General features: G+C 37.8%; 1 long non-coding RNA gene across 1 annotated transcript in view; it reads right to left on the bottom strand.

The window, feature by feature from the left end:
• Window positions 1-20,245, bottom strand: part of LOC133776018 (uncharacterized) — a 548,830-nt gene that overhangs the window by 389,344 nt on the left and 139,241 nt on the right. The window contains exon 2 of the long non-coding RNA XR_009868332.1: window positions 2,092-2,269. This is a non-coding gene — a long non-coding RNA (uncharacterized LOC133776018). The remainder of the gene's footprint in view (window positions 1-2,091; window positions 2,270-20,245) is intronic.

Below are 20,245 nucleotides of genomic sequence, written 5' to 3'. Positions count from 1 at the left end.
GCTGGATTTCAAAAACTTATGTAAGTTGCATTTTAAAATCTTCTCTAATCATTTCATCTCTGAGTTTTTCTATTCATGATTTATTGGCACAGCTTCTATCATTGGCTTGGTTTCTTTTAGCTCATTTTGAAATACTGGGTTTCAGTTTTCATCTGTTTCACGGGCATGCATTTCCATGTGCCTTCCAGGTCATGGGGAATTCATTCTGCTCCTCAGTCCTTTATTAGACTGCATACTTTTTCTTTTGCTCATATGTAAACAGATGAGTTATTGTGTACTTTTAGGAGGGAGGAGAGGCCAAAATAACTTTTCTACAATTATGACTCTGGAACTCCCTATTCTGTATTTTTTCCTCAAGGTAATTAAAAATTATGTAGCCTTGTACTCTGAACTACTCAAAAGAGGCCTTCCTCTTTATTCCTTTAACCTCATTTTCATCTGAATTTTTTTTTTTTTTTTGTCTCTCAATTCTCAACTTGGAATCTATTCTCAACAGTTTCTCATGGGAGGGAATACTGGCTTATTACTATGAGTAGTTTATAAAGCCCAAATTGCCCTAACACCATTAGACTTTATCAAATACCATCCCCATGTTCTCACTCACGATTTAAAACTCCCATGCAGTTCTGTCCAATTTCCAGTGAGTACAGGGATACAGGCATGTTGTGGTACTCCAAACCTCAAGATACACATTATCATCTCTTAATTCTTTCAACAATAATGCTGATAATGAACATATCTCAAAAGTTCTCAAACTTTTAAAAAACCCATACATGTTTTACAGTTTGTGAAGGTATACCTAGAAATAGATGGTTCAAATATAAGGATGGTTGAACGAATAGAAAATGCTAAGTATCAATACATATTCTATATTGGTTTCTGGATTTTTTTTATCCTAGCTGCACTATTGGTTTATATAGGGCAGTGGCTCTCAAATGGTGATAATTTTGATTCCTAGAGATATCAGCCAATATCTACAGTGTTGATTTTTACAACTGGAAGGGGGTATAGTACTAATATCTAGTGAGCAAAGACAAGATATTGTGTAAAACATGCACAGAGTTATATCTCATAACTTAGAATTTTACAGTCCACATTATTAGTAATGTTCATACTGAAAAACCCTGGATAAGGTAATTTGGGGAGATTCAAAAACTAAGCCCATAACTAATATCTTCCCAGGTGTCTCCTTCTGCCAAAACATCTGTTCACTTCCATTTCCTATCATCAATTCCCTTATTTAGGCCCATATTTTTCTTTGACCCGAACTATTGTGTTAGCTTCCTGGTTGATCTTCCCAATAAACATACCTCTGATCTAAATCATCCCACTCATGACGGCAGAGAAATTATCATACCAAATATTTGCTCAAAGAGATTCAGTGACTCACCAATAACTTGGAAATAAAGTTCATCTCCATTATCTGGAAATTCAAAGTTTTCTATGCTTTGTTCCCAATGTATCTTTTTTATTTTTTTCTACCTCTATTCCCTTACCCATAACCTATAATGCAATCAAGTAGGAATCTCCACATTCGACAAGCATGTCTCTTTTTTTCTCACTTCTTTCTAGGACTATGCTCTCAGTTTTTAGTGCCTTATTCCCAAAGCTCCTTTGATTGAAGTCTTCCTCCTCTTCTGTGTTCCTCTTCAGTTTGTCCCGTATATACTCCAACAAGAAATTCTCTTTTGAATATCTTAGTATTTTGGATACACTTGTCTATAGCATTTAATTTTTATATATACATACATATATATATATATATACAAGATGTATTTTAGTATATATCTTACTACATTGTAATTTCACTCTGAGAAAACACTGTATATTTTTTCTCTTGGCATGATATTCCTCATAAACCCTAGCAAAGGCTTATACTTAATAGATACTCAATAATATATGTCAAATGAATGAATGAATAGAACAAGACATAAAGTACAGGTATCCTTCTGGTCAATGATAAAGACTAAATGGCCTTAAAATAAAATTATGGTAGTAGGTTCTTATGTTAACCATACTTCTCCAGAGAATCAGAACCAACAGAATACACAGAGATATTTGGAAAGAGATTAATTATTAAGGTTGACTTACATGATTGTGGAAACCAAAAATTCTGTAATCTGCTGTTAGCAAGTTGGAGGCTCCAGTAGTATTGATGATATAGTTCCAAACAAAACCTGAAGATGTATGAGCCAATGATGTTAAGTCCCAGGATGAGTCTGAAGGCTTGGGAAGCAGTAGGGCTGATGATATAAATCCTGGTCTGAATCTGAAAGTCAGAGAACCAGAAACACTGATGTCCAAGGGCAGAAAATAGATGTCTTAGTTCAATTTAAAAAGGCAAATTCACCCTTCACATTTTTGTTCTATTTACTCACTCAATAGATTAGATGATGCCTACATGTTAAGTAATACAATCTCATTTACACAGTCTACTGATTGAAATGCTAATCTCTTCTACAAAAATCCCCAAAGACATACTCAGAAATAATGTTTTACCAGATATCAAATATCTGGGCTTCCTGTAGCCTAGTAAAGTTGACACATATCACACCTCTTGAGACCATCTTGTGTAAATTATAACCATCATCACTTCCTCCTCCTAATCCTAGTTTCCTGGGAGGAATACACATCCCCATACTTTTGTTTTGCTGTCTTCTTTTGAATACATGGTAATCAGAGGGTAATCCCTAGCCTCTTGAGTTGGGTTTGGCCAATAAAACACTTTTCTTTGGTCACTTGGATATTTGCTGACATGATAAGAGACTGGAAACAAGTTGGCATGCTTCCACAGGAAAAACATGTCTTGTGTAAGGACAATGAAACATGTGAAAAAGTCTTTGCTCTAATATACAGCTTACAGCCAGATCAGTTGAATCCCAGAAGGGCCACAGACATATGAAGAATGAAGGTATATTGTCTATCAGGAACATCATTTTGGTGCTAGTTAGCTAGTAGCAAAACCTTCACTACCTGCTAACTATCTACTGTAATCACTGCCCATTTTGACATCTCTGAACCTAATCTCTACCATCTCCCATCTCTCATCTTGAACACTGCCAAAATCTCTCCTTAAATCCCCAAAATCTCTTTCAACCTCCCAAATTCTTTCCTTAAATTCCTCTAATTTTGTATTCATCTAATTTTTTTTATTAAATGTAATATTGGTACAGCTTTATGGGGCACAGTGCAATATTTCAGCAGATATATGTAACATAAATTGATCACATGAAGCAATCAACATCACCACATCCCACCCTCCCTTAACATTTAGAGCCTACCAGCTCCTTTCTTGCAGTTCTTCATAGAGCATATAGTATATTATTATGATCCACAGTTACTCGACTGTGCTATGGAACACCAGAACTCACTACTGCTGCCTTTGCTTTGGAACCTGTTATCTAACAGCCCTCTAGCCTTCTGAGTCTCCTGTAATCAGTATTTTAAGTTCAGAAGAATATGACTTGAGAAATGGTCTAAGCTACATTTCTTTTCAAGTTCAAAAATCAATTAATTCTAAAAGTCATTAACAAGTCACCAAATTTTGTGTTCATTACCTAGGCCAGAGCACAGGTAACCTATTGGAAGATTTCTCCTGTCAGGGCAGGTTGTGTACTGCACAATGCTGAGTCCCAGACCTTAGTAAATAAGAGTAGATATTCTCCTAGCCATGACTGTCCCCTAGTTGATAAGAAATATTACTTTAGAAAAGTATCTTTAATCATACTTATTTGGGAAACAAGGATAGGACAAATGGTTAGTAACTTTTTATTGTATTATACTTGGCTTTTGCTTGTTAGATTGTTTTCACTGCAGAACTTCTCAGAGACTTCAATTTAAATGTCCATTCTGTTTCAAGCAGGAAGCATGGGGACAATAATTTTTAAACATGTGAATCCTGGAATCCTATCTCTCACTAACACAGACAATCATCTCAGGGAGCATGGATATTCTAGTACAGAGTTTAAGAGATGGTAATCTAAGTTAGAAAGCCATAAACCTAACATGACATTCAAGACCCTCTATAATATGTCCCAAATGTACATTCTCATCATACTTTTATGATGTTTTCTATTACAATGTAACTTCATAGTGAAAATTTTGAAAATATAGAAAATAAAGTATAACAACATATAAAGACACATTTATATACACACACATCATCATCATCATTCAACTATAACCAAGTACATCATCATACAACTATAACCAAATGTTCTTTGACTTATGATGAGACTACAGCCCAATAGGTCCATTGTTATTTGAAAGTATGTAAAGTTGAAAATGTATTTAATACCTCTTATAGAACCAACTGGAATATCGATAACTTAGCAACATAGTACACTGCACAATTCACACTTCTGATCATATACTTGACCAGGAGTTGTGACTCCTACCCACCCAGCTTCATGAAAGACTATCATACCATGCATTGCAAGACCAGAAAAAGACAAAAAATTCCAAAATTGAAGTTAGGTTTCTAATGAATGTGTATTACTTTCATATAATCATGAAGTAGAAAAATCTTAAGTCAAACCATTGTAAGTTGAACCATTCTAAGTTGAATAACTGTAAGTTGAACCATTGTAAGTTGGTAACTATCTGTATTTAATTTCCTTACAATCTTTACATTATAAGTATTTTATCTGCTTGTGATAAAATATAGAACATTAAATTATAAATACACATTTTATATTAATAAAATATATATTGTAAAATATATATTTCATTTTCATTTTACAATGACATTTCAAGCAAATAAAATTGTACCTGCAGTCAATTTTGCAACATATTAACATATTCATATCTTCAGATGCTTATGTTTTCCCAAGAAAAAAATGCTGTTGAACTTCAGGCATCTTTTGTGTTTCCCTTTTCTCATTTCAAGTCACATCTTGCCTCCCTCAGGATAACTACCATCCTGAATTTATTATTTCCTTGAATACTTTTATAGTTTTAACACATGTTTGTAGCCATAAACAAAATAGGGATTGTTTTTTATGTTTTTAAACTTCTATATTGGGTAAGCTACAAATATTCCTCTATAACTTGCATTTTCCCTCAAAACACTATGAACTTAGAGTTTTTTCACTTTTTAAAAGAAAGTCTGTATTCCATTTTATTTACTTGAAGAGCAAAGAGAATTCCCACTCCATCTCTTGGTTGACTCTCCAAGTGTCTGCAAGGGCCAGAGCTGGTACAGGACCAGTGCCAGGAACTAGGACTCAATTCAGGTCTCTCACATAAGTGGCAGAAACTCAATTACTTGAGCCATCACTACTGCCTCCCAGAGTTGCATTGACAATAAACTGGAGTCAGCACTCATAACCAGAATTGAACCCAGATACTCTGGGCTAAATGCACACTTCCATTTACTACCTTGTTATAGATATAGCTCACATTCAGCTATCAAGACCACAGTATAGATTATACCACAAATATTTTATCCATTTTCTTCCTGTTGATGGATATTGCATCTTATTTTTGTCATTATAAATACTGAAATTACATCAAATTATAATTGCTGGATCACAAATAGATATGTAAACTGTCAACTCTCCTAGATATTGACATATTCATCTCAAAAGTAGATTTGCTAGTTTATATTCTCAGAAGTGGACATGAGAGCTCAAGTAATTCTATACCTGCACCATTACAGGTACAGTAAATTTTTCAATTATTGCCTACTCTGGTGGGTATGTAAAGACGTATTATGGTCACTTGATATTGTATTTCCTTGATTACCTGGTAAGCAGAATATTTTTTCATGTTTATTGCCCAGTCAGCTTTCTGCTCACATGACTTTAAAGGATACTATTTGTATCCTTTAAATATTCTGGAATTTTTTATTCAATTTCTTCCTAATTACAGAAGTAATGCATGCTCAATTTGAAATGTTATAGCAAATTATACATAAAAGTGAAATCATTTCAAATATAACCATCGGCTAGTTATGATTTTTAATCTTTAGGTGTATTTTCCTATTGTGTATTAGTATTCATTACTGTTTTATATAATCAAGGAAAGAAGAAATTGTGAAGAGGACTCGATGAGAATATTTACCACTGGGTTGCTTGTTATTCTTTTCAGATTAAATTTCATTGACAAGAATAATTCAACACAGGAATGTGAGCATCTAGCCTAGTGGTTAAAAATGTTAAGATGCTTGGGTCCCATATCATAGTACCTAGGTTCTGTATCTAGGTTCACTCCCAGTTATAGTATCCTGACAATGTAGACCCTGGATGTGATGACGGCAAAGGTAATTGTGTTCTTGCTACTTGAGTTCCTGGATCCTGGCTTGGATTGGCCCAGCCTGAGCCTTTGCAAAAATTTAGTGAGTGAATTAGAAGGGAGAACTGTCTCTCTCTCCTCAAATAATTTTTTTTTAAAAAGAAAAGAAATAATATAGGACACCATTTGTCAAACTAGTTGGTATGAAAATGGCCAGAATATAATTCTTTCATGCAGAACAAAAGCAAACATTTTGCTTAATCATTTTCTAGGTTCTCTAACTCAACGTTGTACATAGGTCATCCACTGTTAACAAGCACTAATAGATAAGATTTTTGTGACTATTGCCATGTAACCCCTTTAGGCTTTGAATTACAAAACCCCATTTGTTATTTATTTTTAGGATACAAAGTGTGATTTAATCAGTATAGTGCACTGAAATTATGTTTTTGTTCATTATTTTTATTCATTATTCTCCTGGATATTTATAGCATATTTTACAAATATTTTTAAGTAATAAAAGCTCAAAACACACTGAGTAGTTTCTGAGTCTAAACAATGGAGAAGATCTGTGCTGTTAGAAATGAACACAATCTGGATGATTTTTAAGTTCTTTGGTTACAAACTTTTTTCCCCAAAATTTGAAGATTTTTCTCAAATTCTGGCATTTGCTATGACAGAAAGGTTGAAGTCAGCCCTTGTAGGCAACATTTTTCTTTTTGCTCTTGTGACTGTGGGATTTATTTTTGTTCTTCTACTTCAAACATTTTGGCCAGTCATGTTCAAGTATGGTTCTCTTCCCTTTGATTTTTTTTTTCCTAGTCCTCAGTGAATCCTTCTGTTCTGGATACTTAAGTCTTTGTATGGCTCAGAGAAGTTGCTTTTTATTTAACATATGTCTTTTATTATTGCTTCAGCTGTAGTTGCTCTGGTTTTCTCCTCTTGAACTTGTAAAGTCATTGGCTTTCTTTTCTATTCTCTGCCAAAATCTTTTTCTTTATCATTTTCATCTTTTTATGCCTTTCTTTTGCATTTTATAACAGTTCTAGAGCTTGCTCAATGAAACACTGATTTTTTTCTATAGTTCTATTTTATTTCTTACTGCTATTCCCTTTTATACTGCTCTTTCATTTTTGGTGTTCTTGAAGCCTGCATTTGCTCAGGAATCTTCCTTCTCATCCCCTCCAGTGTCTGTCTGTATGCCTTTCTGTTACTGCTGTCCATGTGCTGGTTGTCTTGTGCTCTAACCAATGACTACCCAATTTTCTACAATATCCATCTGTTTAACAGAACAAATCATTTTATGTTTCGCTCTCTGCAAATTGTTAGGCTAATGTGCTCTTCCTTTGTGATGTAACATTGTAAATATTAAACATGTTTTATTTTTCTGCTTACTTTTCCTTCAGCAAGGAGAAACCTCAATGGGTTTTTCTCCCAACAGAAAAGTATACAGCTTGTTTTAAAGTTCCTTTCTTATGGACATGAATGCAGGTTGACTTCCCTTTTACACTGGGTTGGAAAACTTCACGGCAGGCACAGCTCTTAGCATTAACCACAGAGTCTGGTAGGCTTTAATCTACAATGATCCTACTAGCTAAGACGACAAATGCTCCCATTCTCCACTACATAGTATTCTGACTCACTGATCATACACTTTTATAAGGATTGGGCCCTTTGAACATATCTCTAAATGTAAGACAAAAGCAGACTATAAACCAATGGTCAGAAATTCCATTTTTATGTTTTTTTTTAATTTTTAAATTGTTTTTACTTATTTGAGAGGAAGGGTGGATGGGGGGAAGGGAGAGAGACATTAAGCTCCCATCCTCAGGTTTACTCCACCAAATGCCTGCAACACCCAGGACTGATCAGGGTTGGAAACAGGAGCTGGGAACACACCCAGGTCTTCAATGTAGTGGCAGGAACCCACGTACTTGAACCATCACCACTGCTCCTTAGAGTCTAATTGCATTAGCAGGGAGCTAGAGTCAGGAGCTGAAGCTAGGAATCAAACCTAGGCATTCCAAAGTGGGACGTAGGTATGCGAACACTCGGCTAAACGCCTACTCCTCAGTTTTTGCATTTTGCTTTATGTAGCTCACATTCAGTTATGGCAACTAAGGGATAAAATATACCAGAGATATTTTATCCATTTTATTCCTGTTGATGGATGTTGTATTCCACGTTTTTGTCATTATCGTATTATATTCGCTGGATCATAGATATGTACACTGTCATCTGTCCTATATATTGACATGTTCATCTCAAAAGTATCTGTGCTATGGCCATCACAGTGGCCTAGCAGGTAAAGCCACCGCTTGCAGTGCCAATATCCCCTAAGGGCACTAGTTTGAGTCTCGGCTACTCCCCTTCTGATCCAGCTCTCTGCTAGGGCCTGGGATAGCAGTAGAAGATGGCCTGAGTCCTTGGGCCCTGCACCACAATGGGAGACATGGAAGAAGCTTCTGGCTCCTGGCTTTGGATCCGAACAGCTCCGGCCATTGTGGCCAACTGAGGAGTGAACCAGCAGACTGAAGACCTCTCTCTTTCTCTCCCCCCCTTCCCCCTCTCTCCCTTTCTCCTCCCCCTCCCTCTCTCTGTGCATAATTGATTTGCAAATAAATAAATAAATCTTTAAAAAAAAAAAAGGAGTTGTGCTAATTTAAGTTCTCAAAACAGGACACGAGAGTTCATGCAACTCTATATCCTTACCATTATGGGTTCAACAAACTTTTAAATTATTGCCCACTCTGTTATTGCAAAGGTATATTTTGGTGGCTTCATTTTGAATTTCATTGACTACTAATGAGGCAGAATATCTTTTTCGTGTATATTGGTCAGTCAGGTTTTTGCTGTTAAAATTTACTTGTTTGTAATTTTAGCATATTGTGGGCTTTTTGTTGAATTCCTTCCTAATTACTGGTAACCTCATTTTGATAATGTGGATTTTTGAAGCCCTGCAGACCACTGAAATGTCCTTTAGTAAATTCAAACTTAAAACTTTGCTTAGGGACCAGCGCAGTGGCTCACTTGGTTAATCCTCCACCTGCCGCACTGGCATCTCATATGGGTGCCGGGTTCTAGCCCTGGTTGCTCCTCTTCCAGTCCAGCTCTCTGCTGTGGCCCAGGAGTGCAGTGGAGGATGGCCGCTGCATCCTCATGAGAGACCAGGGGAGGCACCTGGCTCCTGGCTTTGGATTGGCGCAGCGCCAACCGTGGTGGCCATTTGGGGGGTGAACCAATGGAAGGAAGACCTTTCCCTCTGTCTCTCTCTTTCACTGTCGAAAACTCTACCTGTCAAATAATAAAAAAACTTTTCTTAGGAGGAAATTTTTAGTATATATGTACTGAATCAAAGATTATCACTGAATATAAAGGTTTGATACTCAATCTGATGCTACCTGGTTTCACCCATCCCCTCCTTTCAAAAATTCTACTCCTTAGAAACTAATTTGGTCTTATTTATTGTCCTTAAAAGCAGTAAGACTTTAATAATCTGTTTTCAATATTGTGTGGAGGACACAGAAGTGCAAATATAATCTCTCTTGTATGTATGATGTAGGCCTATTCAAATAGCCAATGATATACCATTAAAGGTACAAGGAGTAGATAAGATACAATCCTTGTGTGTCAGTTAGGGTCCTGTGTTGCAACCAACAGAAATTGATTTGTTATTTGAAGCCATTATGAGTATATTGAAAGGGTACAGGAAGCTCAGACAGTTGACAGGTAAGCTGTAAATAAAGTTTGAAAGAGACAAAAGAAATGACAACCTAAAAATCTGAAAGCTAGGGCCGATGCTGTGGCTCAACAGGCTAATCCTCTGCCTTGCGGCACTGGCACACCAGGTTCTAGTCCCAGTCGGGGCGCCAGATTCTGTCCCGGTTGCCCCTCTTCCAGGCCAGCTCTCTGCTGTGGCCCGGGAGTCAGTGGAGGATGGCCCAAGTGCTTGGGCCCTGTACCCCATGGGAAACCAGGAGAAGCACCTGGCTCCTGCCTTCGGATCAGTGCGATGCACCGGCTGCAGCGCGCCGGCCGCAGTGGCCATTGGAGGGTGAACCAACGGCAAAGGAAGACCTTTCTCTCTGTCTCTCTCTCTCTCACTGTCCACTCGGCCTGTCAAAAATTAAAATAAATAAATAAATAAATCTGAAAGCTAGGACTGCAGGTCTGAGAAGAATGAACCCACTGCAGCAACAGTTTGGCCATGCTTCAGGGTGACTGCGCTCTGTTCATGAGCAAAGTAACAAGTTGTCAGCACAAGATTCAAATTCCAAGGAGTCAGTGTCCAGTTGGCTTCAGATCCCATCTACTCTTTTTGTCTGGAACAGTAGGGCTCCTGATTATGGTTCTACCATTCAGTATCCTGGGAGGAAGAGGAAACTCCTCCAGAGAAACCAACGTGCTAATAAGAAGTGCACCTTGAGAAGACAAAATCCTATGAATGTACTCTACATGTGAACATAAGCCTCTGCCTTCAGGTTTTACCTACATTTGCTTGCATCTTTGCTTCAGTTTCTTCAAACATTTTACTTATGTTGCTGAATTTTCATTGTTTTGTATCTCAAATTGGTCATTGGTTTAGTGTTCCAGGTTTTGAATGTTTGTTTTGAGAGCTCATACATTAGTGGGTAGTAATAAAGGATTTATAATCAAACAAATCTGGAATCAAATTTTAGCTGCTTGGTTCATTACCTAAGTAAACAGACAAATCACTAAACTTTTCTGATCCTCAATCTACTAATTTATCATGATTTGTTGGAGGATTCAGTAGGGTAACATATGACAAGTACTTAGAAAATGCTCGATAAATGACAGATTTTGTTATTATGGTGATTTTTCAGAAATTTTTGATGTTATCATTCTTAATAGACTAACTTATAGAGGCCAGCGCTGTGGTGCACTAGGTTCATCCTCTGCCTGCTACACTGGCATCCCACAGGGGTGCTGGTTCTAGTCCCGATTGCTCCTCTTCCAGTCCAGCACTCTGCTATGGCCTGGGAAAGCAGTGGAGGATGGCCCAAGTCCTTGGGCCCCTGCACCCGCGTGGAAGACCAGGAGGAAGCTCCTGGCTTCTGATCAGTGCAGCTCTGTCCGTTGCAGCCATTTGGGGAGTGCACCAGCGGATGGAAGACCACTCTGTCTCTCTGTCTATAATTCTACCTGTAAATAAGTAAATAAAAAATCTTTAAAAAATAGACTAACATATTAATCTATTATTCTTCACCCTGAACACAAACAAAATGTCTAAATTTGTCCTCAATAGCACCAATTTTGAACAAAGAGAATACAGAATTCCAACCATCTCTCCACAAGCTATCATACCTCACCCCCAGTAAGTGATAAGCCAGGACAGCCCCTACCTGGTCAGTCTGCTAAAGGTGGCGAGGGCTTAAGGAAATTCCAGTTCCACTGTGGGGACCAAACAATTGAAAAGGACCAAAGCAATTTTGAACATACCATCCAGTGACCTACCAGAAGAGCATTCGACAAACATCTGTTCTTAGGACAGCAGCTGTAACTCTCCAAGTAGGAATATTCATTGACACACTATGATGTATACATTTGATTATAGCATAACTACAGTAATATTAAAGACAAGATCCAAACATCCATATGAAGGCACACTTACAGTTGTCTAATTGAAAAGACAAGTGGAAGAGACTGATCTTTACCAAAGAGAGTAAGAAGTTAAATGAAAGTCACCCGCAGGGCATTTAACTGTACAAGGGATTACATCTGTGTAATAAGGGACTAGCGGTAACCTAAGAACTGAGCACCAGGTATTTAAACCCTGGAATATTCACTATTAGTCTGGCTGCTGGCAAGAGCAGGCACTATTATATCACATTTAATTGCACATAGCCCTGGTACAATTACTGTCAAAAAAAAAAAAAAGTATTGTCCAGTATGTTGGAGGTTTCCTATTGAATTTCTAACCATGGTCCTTATTGCATATCAGACATGGCATGGAAACTTATTTGTAAGGGAGAAGATAACAAGGCTTCTCAAATACTAACATGTATTTAAATCTTCTACAGATATTGTTAAAATACAGATTTTGATTTAGTAAGCCTGGGCTGGGGCTGAGCTTCTGCATTTCTAAACATCTCCACCATGATGCTGAGGCTGCTAGCCACATCCCAATTTTGAATAGCAAAGTTAAAAGGATATAACAAGGATTACTACACAGATTTCTAACTGCAGAAAAATTCTCCTAACTGTACTTCCAGGACTTGACCTATACAACTAGCTTGTAAATATCAAAAGGTGTTATCTGTCTACTGCCTGGGCACATTTTCCATGGGCCCTGATAAAGCAGAAAGCTTCCTTAGTTTGCATAGCATTACTCAAGAGCATGTTTAAAATGTAGATTCCCTACATTTTCTCCCCCAAGTATTTGGCTTAATGGTGCATAAAATTTGTAATAAAACATACTTAATTATTTATTTTGAAATTTACATGAAAGGAAGAGACAAAAAGATGGAGACAGATAGAAAGGGATCTTCCACATTGGTTCACTTCTCAAATGCCCACATCAGATGGAGATGGGCCAGGCTGTAGCCAGGAGTTAGGAAGTTCATTCACACCTTCCACATGGGTGGCATAGACCCAAATACTTGAGAGATCCCCTGACGCATATTAACAGAAAGCAGACCCAGAACTCCATTCCAGGTAGTCCAACCGGGGACCAGAGGATTGCAAGCATACACTTATCTGCTTGCCAAATGCCTGATCCTGAAATTTGCACTTTTAATAGGTAGCCCAAGTATTCTGATGCAGATGTTACTTGTGCCACCCTTTGAGAAATACTGACCAAGTTATTATATGGCTATTTTTACCTGGGGTAGTCTACTTAGAGTTTATACTACAACGCTGCAACAAGGAGACTACAGAACACAATGACCTAAATAAGGCAGATGTCAACTTCTCATTCATTACTAAAAATGAAGATTGCAAGCTGGTATGACAGCTCCTTGCCATGACGTCATTATGACCTAGGTTCCTGCTATTTTATTGCTCTGTCATCTCCTAGGGTGTCTTTGACTTCCTGCTTAAATCTGAGTGACTGTTTCATCTGTAGCCCTGGCCATAGATAGGAAAGGGGGAAAAGGGTAGAAAAATTGAAGGATGAGCTATATTCCTTTTTTCATATTATTTTGTTTATGTTTTGCTGAATTGTACTTTATGTACAGTAAACTATATCTGTTAAAGTATGCAGTTTGAAAAACTGCAAAAAAGTCATACTTGTAACAACGCACATGTCCATCCATAGATGAATAAATGAGCAATCTAATTTTAGGAATGGACACAGAATCTGAACATAATACATTGATAATAAATCAGTTACGTGGTCACACCAAGCTACAGTGGAGGCTGGATAATGTTATTCAAACCCAGCAGCCATGAACAAAGCTGTATCTTTAGTACTACAGAGGAGATGATTGGCTCTGTGGGAAAACCACCAATTCAAAACTGTTGGCAACCTTTGTGTCTTAAAATGCAGAACAGCTACTTCTTCAGGAAGCCTTTTCTGATGTTCAGAGCCGAGTTAAGTTCCCTTCCTCTGCCTAATGGAACCCACTTTTCATGAATCTACCACTATACCTACCGACACTGGGTCATGGAAATGAACCCTCTGCATCTTAATCTATGTGCCTTTTGATAGGGTCTATCTTTGTCAACAACTGACAAAATTGATTGGCCTGACACACTTAAGAAAGGTAATAATTACTAGTGTTCCCTTTTTAGTGGTAAGAACACCAATCTGGTATTTAACAGGTGCTTACTATATGTCAAACACTATTCCAAACCTCCTAAACATATTATCTCTTTTGTTACAATAAAATAGAATTTTTATACTGACTTTTTGTGAAGAAAAAGAGACTTATAGAAAGTACAAAATATACCCCAGTCTATAGCAATAATATGTAAGAGAAGCAGAATTTAATCTAGGTCTTTCTAATCCCCCAAATCTGTCTTTTTCTCCCTTAGTGGACCCCTTTCCTTCTATAATGTCATTGTATGATGGAACAAGTCCCTAAAATACACTGCCCGATTTTAGTTTTTCCTGGCATTTTTATATACTTTACTAATGGTCCTAGAAGGAAATGTTTTATTCTTTTCCACATGCATGCCAAAAAAAAAAAAAATCTATGTAGCTCAAGTAAACTAAGAACTGACCTGATTTGATTCCAGATTCTTCTGTCTTAAAAGAGTCAAAACTAGAATTAAACATCTGGCTTCTAGCTTATTTAGCAGATGGGAAAATTGAGGCAAAAAAAATGAAAGATGGGTGTTTGGTGCACTGGTTAAGATGCTGGTTGGGACAGCTGCATCTCATGGCGGACTGCCTGCATTAGAGTCCCAGCTATTCTTCTGACTTAAGCTTTCTGTAATGTGCACCCCAAGAGATAGCAGGTGAAGGCTGAAGTACTACGGTCCCTGCCACCCATGTGGGAGACCTGGGTTTGAGTTCCAGGCTCCTGTTTCCACCTTGGTCCAAATCTAGCTATTGTTGGCATTTGGGAAGTGAATCAGTACATGAAAAATATCTGTTTCTCCCCTCCCCACTTTCTCTCTCTCTCCCCTTCCCTCCCTCTCCACTCCTTTTCAAATAAAAATAATTTTTTAAAAAATATACAAAATCATTGTTAAGAGTCAAACAGTTAGGACACAAGCTCAATAGGCCTTAGGTCCCCATTTGCCAAGGAAGCAATATGCATTTGGAAATACTACAACAGTGTAACCAAACAACTCAAGATTCAAATACTGACTCTGCCCCCTTGAGCATGTGACCTCAGGCAAGTTCTCTGAGCCTCTTTCCTCATTTGTAAAATGAGAATAATGATATCTACCTCATACAAGTGCTATGAGTGTTGAGAGGAACTATGAAAAGTACCTATTTCAGTCTTTGGCACAGATCAGGTGTTCATTAAACGTTGAGTGCTCCCTCTCCATTATAGTCCAACCTTTTCCTGAAGCACACAGTGCCACTTCTCCTTTCTTTGCACCCACATAAATTTCTCAGGGTAGAAATCTTCAGCTGACTGTATATGAAACAGAGTCCCTTCCAATAGCTTTTTTTTATTTAAAGAAAGAAAAAGTAAAAAGTGCTGAGCCAATATTTCTACTATTCAATCATTAAATATTAATCGATGTCAATGCATTTGAGGGAGCCTTTAGCTGTGACAGGTGAGCTGAAAGTAGAAATTCTGATTTAACGAGGCCTCCCGGCCGCTTTGGCGAAATGTCAGTGTGTAGGGTACGGTGGTGCATAATTAACTGATAAACAACCTTACGCAAAAGATCAGTAACTGAAACAGGACAAAAGCAGGGTTCTCTTCTCCAGAACATTTTTTCTCTTCGGGATTTTTTTAGCAGTTCCTTCTGAATAGTCCCCGATTCTGTACCCACTAAATCGGAATGCCCTTAACTGTTTTGTTTAGACTGGGCTATGAAAGGCTTGGGCTGTGGAAATGATGAATCAGGGAACGCTGTGGGATTTTTCCACAGTCTCTGTGAACAATGCCCCACATCACACTTACACTGACAGGCTGTATTTTTATATTTGACATGTGAGAGGAACATGGAAAATAACACACTGACAGCGCCTTAGATACCAGTCATACATCTTCCTAACACAGATTGATGGGTGGAAAAGAATATTATTTAGTGAGCCTTTCTTAAGCTCTCCAAGGAAAATATATAGATCCACCAGTGGATTAACTTGAAACTCATATTAACGTTCTTTATGAGACAGAAATAGAGAAGTAGCCCCCATCCATTCCTGTACTTACAATTAGATCACAGAAATTAGTAAAAACCAATCCAGAACCTGTGCATTGCTCACTGATGGGCTGTGGTTTGTTCCTCCCTGTCTAGGAATCATAGCAGGCAGAATTTCTCCAGCGAGACTTGTTGGGATTTCTCAATTTCAAACCAAAGGTGAAAGAGAAGCTGATAGAAAACTGAAGCTATGGGTATAGCTGCTCAGGGAACCAAGTTGAAACAGAAACAAAACAATGGAGAGGGACTAGCCATGGCTAGCTGCATGTCTGTGAGGAGAATCATGTGGCGTTGTGGCTGCCACATATGAGGGGACCCTCGCATAAGAGAGGAGACGGGGGACAACTGTCCACGTCTTCCTATAGTGGATGAAGTAATGCGATGGAAAATCTCCCTCCAGGGAAGCAGGCTTTATTCCTGCAGTAGAAGGAAGTGCTGCTGGTGACAGCCCTCAGCTGTTACCCCTCTCCAGGAAGCTCTCTGCTAAAGAGTATGCTGCCTTCTTGGAGTAGCCCACATCTAGTGACGGGTCAGTGCAGAGTATACAGACTTGGCCGCCGTTCTCGACAAGGAACAGCTGTAAGGATCATCCTCGTCCCAGAGCCCTATGAGTTGGCTGATGGGCTCATGGAAACAGCACCAAAGCCCAGCTTTTCCCTATGCCCAGTCTTGTCCCGCTCCTTTCATTACACAGGTGTCAGTCTCATGATCATTCTCTGATAGATTTCCTGCATTCTAGTCTTTATCTCAAGAGTGTACATCCAGGAGGACCCAAATGGCAGATGCCCCTTTCGTCTCCAACTCTCACAGTGTATCATGTAACTAAAATAGTACCCCCCTCAAATAAAAGTCATGTCACACTCAGAAATGTGTGTGTATAACCCACCAAATTATTAAAAAGCCCAAATCAAAGTTATTCCAAATTTTAAGAAAGTAAACAGAGAAAGTTGAGCGCCATTATGTAGAAGGAGCTACCACTATAGGTCTCTTATTGGTACAATATAGGTTTTTGCTTCTGTGTTTTTTTCTTTGTGTTTAAGTATGTAGCTAAAGTGAAACAATAACAGGTAAACATCCAAAAAATCTAATGGAGATATCAGATAGATGATAGGCGAAAAAAAATCTTTTTCCTATTCAAGATGGTATATATTATATTGATGCAATTCTCCAAACTGCAAACTACCTTGTACTCCTGTTTCTAATGGAAAAATAAATGGGATATGAAAACTTTCAACTGGAAGTTTATTGATTACAGAGTGAGGAAAAAAGAATTATAATCTTAGTTTCTGACAGCAAGTTTCCAACATTTGGCTTAAACTAAAGGCACTAAATTTTTTGTAGCCAGGTGCCTTCACCTACTTTCTTTGATCTTTCCCTTATCTGTGTACTTCCCCTTGCATCCTTTAAATCTGCCTCCTTGGGTGTACATTCGTCACAATGGTTAAGCTCCTACTTGGGATGCCTCCGTATTGGAGAACTTGGGTTCAAATCCTGGATCTACTTCTAATTCCAACTTCCTGCTAATGTGCACCCTAAGAGGCAGCACATGAAGGCTCAAGTACTTGGGACCATGCCGTCCATGTGGGAGACCCAGACTGAGTTTCAGGTACCTGGTATTGGCTTGGCCCAGGCCCAGCTGCTGGGATATTTGAGCACTTAATCAGCAGATCTCTATCTCGATCTCTCTTTCTTCTTGTCAAATAAAATGAAAATAATAAACAAACAAACAACTCCTCATCCTTTCTACTCCCTCTGTTCTGCTTTCTTCCTCTTCAGCCTTCTTATCAATTTTCTCTCCTTCCCACTACACTGGACCATTTTTATTGATTAGTTTCAATAGTGGTTGCATTTTACAGATTGCTATTTCAGCAGCAAAGCACTGATTCGGAAAGGGTAAAGAACTTTTCATCTGAGTGTGCAAATGTCAACGAAAAATGGTGAACTAATTTATTCTGTAAAACTTAATTGAAACCAATAAAACAGGATACAGCCCTTGAGGGAGCAGTAACTCCCTTGGCAGGACTTAGGTGAGATGCATTCAGTTTGGACCACTCTAAACTTAACTTTTGACTTGGCCCCATGATTTTCAGAGAACTTGGTTTGGTTTTATATGCTACTAAAGTGCTTTTAAGTATTTCATGGTTTACACCAACTGAGAAAAGTTTTGTTAGGTTTCCTCTAAAGTTTACCACAGGAGAGCCTTGACTCTTTATTCATAAATGGAATATTTTGTGGCTTTGAAATTAACCAAGAAAATCTAAAGCGCTACTTTTGTGGTGTTCCAGATGTAGACAAGTATATTTTCATATACATTACATCATATCCCTGGTTTTGAGGTGATTTTTTTCTGACAGAATGAATAAACAAGGTTAGAGTGGAAATTGCAGGGATAGGTACTTGATGCTACAATCTCCATGGCATTCTAGGTTTCTCAATTACAGACGCTGTATCAATAAGCTTTAAAATACCTCAAACCACATAAATAGAGCAGACACTGAGGGACGTATGAATGTTTGGAGGATGGATGAATGAAGGACAGCCTGTAGAAAGAGTAAATCAATCTATGAATGCCAGAGTACTGGGATATACATGTTTATATTCTTTATGTTGAAACCAGAATTAGTAGAAGAAGGTGAAACTACTTCAGTAGGCTCCATTAAAGGCAGAGGGAAGTGAGTGGCGCAGCGGTTAAGGTGCAGCTTGAGACACCACATCAGAATGCCCAAGTTCAAGTTCTGATTCTGTTCTCCACGCCTGGGAGACAACAAGAATGGCTCAAGTAAATGTGACAGATTTGGATTGTGTTCCACATTCCCAGCTTTGGCTAGGTCCAGCCCTGGCTGTTACAGGCATTTGGAGAGTGAACCAGCAGATCATAAATATCTCTTTTTCAAATAAACATATAAAAAATTAAAAAGCAATAGGACGACTGCTAAGCATGGAATCCTGGTAAAATTTGACAACCAGCACCAAGCTTTGCGATGATAGAAAAAGAAATGTTGGCTAGATTGAATCTTCACCCCTATTTTCATTAAAATTTTCCTCAGTGGCACTATAAAAGTAGTGTCAGTGCCAATTATTTCTAATATTTTATTATGTATTTTATTATGTAAATTGATAAATATATAGAAAACCTTTAAAATATTTTATATAGAACACCTATACCTATTAAATATTCTTCCATGTGCATTCGACTCTACTTGCTTTATTACGTAACTCTCCAAATCTCCATTCATTTATTCACCCATTCATAAACACCTTACATCAGTATCCTCCATAAATACTTCAGGATGCATATCATTAGAGTTTAATATTTTTGAGTGTAAAAATGATCACTGGCTTAATTTTGGCAATTGCAAACACCTGTGTAACCCAATGCCCTATTAAGATATAGAACATTACTGTCACCTTATAAAATTTATCAACTTCTGATAGCCTTTGAGTTCATTTCCTTAGTCTTTCCCAAGAAAAAGACTGATCTTGGATAATGTAAACAGTTTAAAATATGAAAGGAATTATCATCCTCAGAAACTACTCTATATCTGATGCCAACAGTTCCTTCTCTATGTTTGTTTTAGCAAATCCAAACTGCAAATGCACAGCTGATAACAGGTGGAGAAATGTGTGTGGATGTGTAACATTATCTGAAGATGCAGTAAGTTGGCAAACAGGAGAAAATAAAGCAAAATTGGGGTCTTAAGTTCTTATGTCTGTGTTAATTTTTGAAAAATAATGTAATTTTTGAAAAATAATTGATACAAATAATTATTGTATAATTGATAGGCTTTGTGTCTTAATATAAATTTTGGGTATTGGCTGTTTTGGGTATTGGGATGTTCCTTTACAGAGAAAAAATAATCAAGGAGCCCTTGGTGATGTTGCATGTACTGTCACATTGAATACACTTTCAAGCTTAATCCCTACCACATGGTACACACAGCTGAATCCCTTCCAAATTCAGAGCTCCTTCATAAGTAGCTACATTGACTAATTACTTTCATCAGGATAATTGTACCTAAGGAAAGGGTACAATTATCTCTACCAATGGAATGTTGACATTGTTTAATGAAGAATTAATGCATGTGGTGGCAAACCATGTATTTAAAGAGAAAACAAAGCAGTTACCACTGATCTGTTTCCAAGAATTTTTAAGAATTTCTGGAATACTCTTAAGTACTTAGAATGCAGCTGATAGGCATTTTCACAGCACTCCAGACTCAAC

Source organism: Lepus europaeus, chromosome 17 (assembly GCF_033115175.1).
Source record: "Lepus europaeus isolate LE1 chromosome 17, mLepTim1.pri, whole genome shotgun sequence".
In the NCBI taxonomy this organism is placed as follows: domain Eukaryota; kingdom Metazoa; phylum Chordata; class Mammalia; order Lagomorpha; family Leporidae; genus Lepus; species Lepus europaeus.
This window is presented reverse-complemented; position numbering and strand designations above follow the sequence as displayed.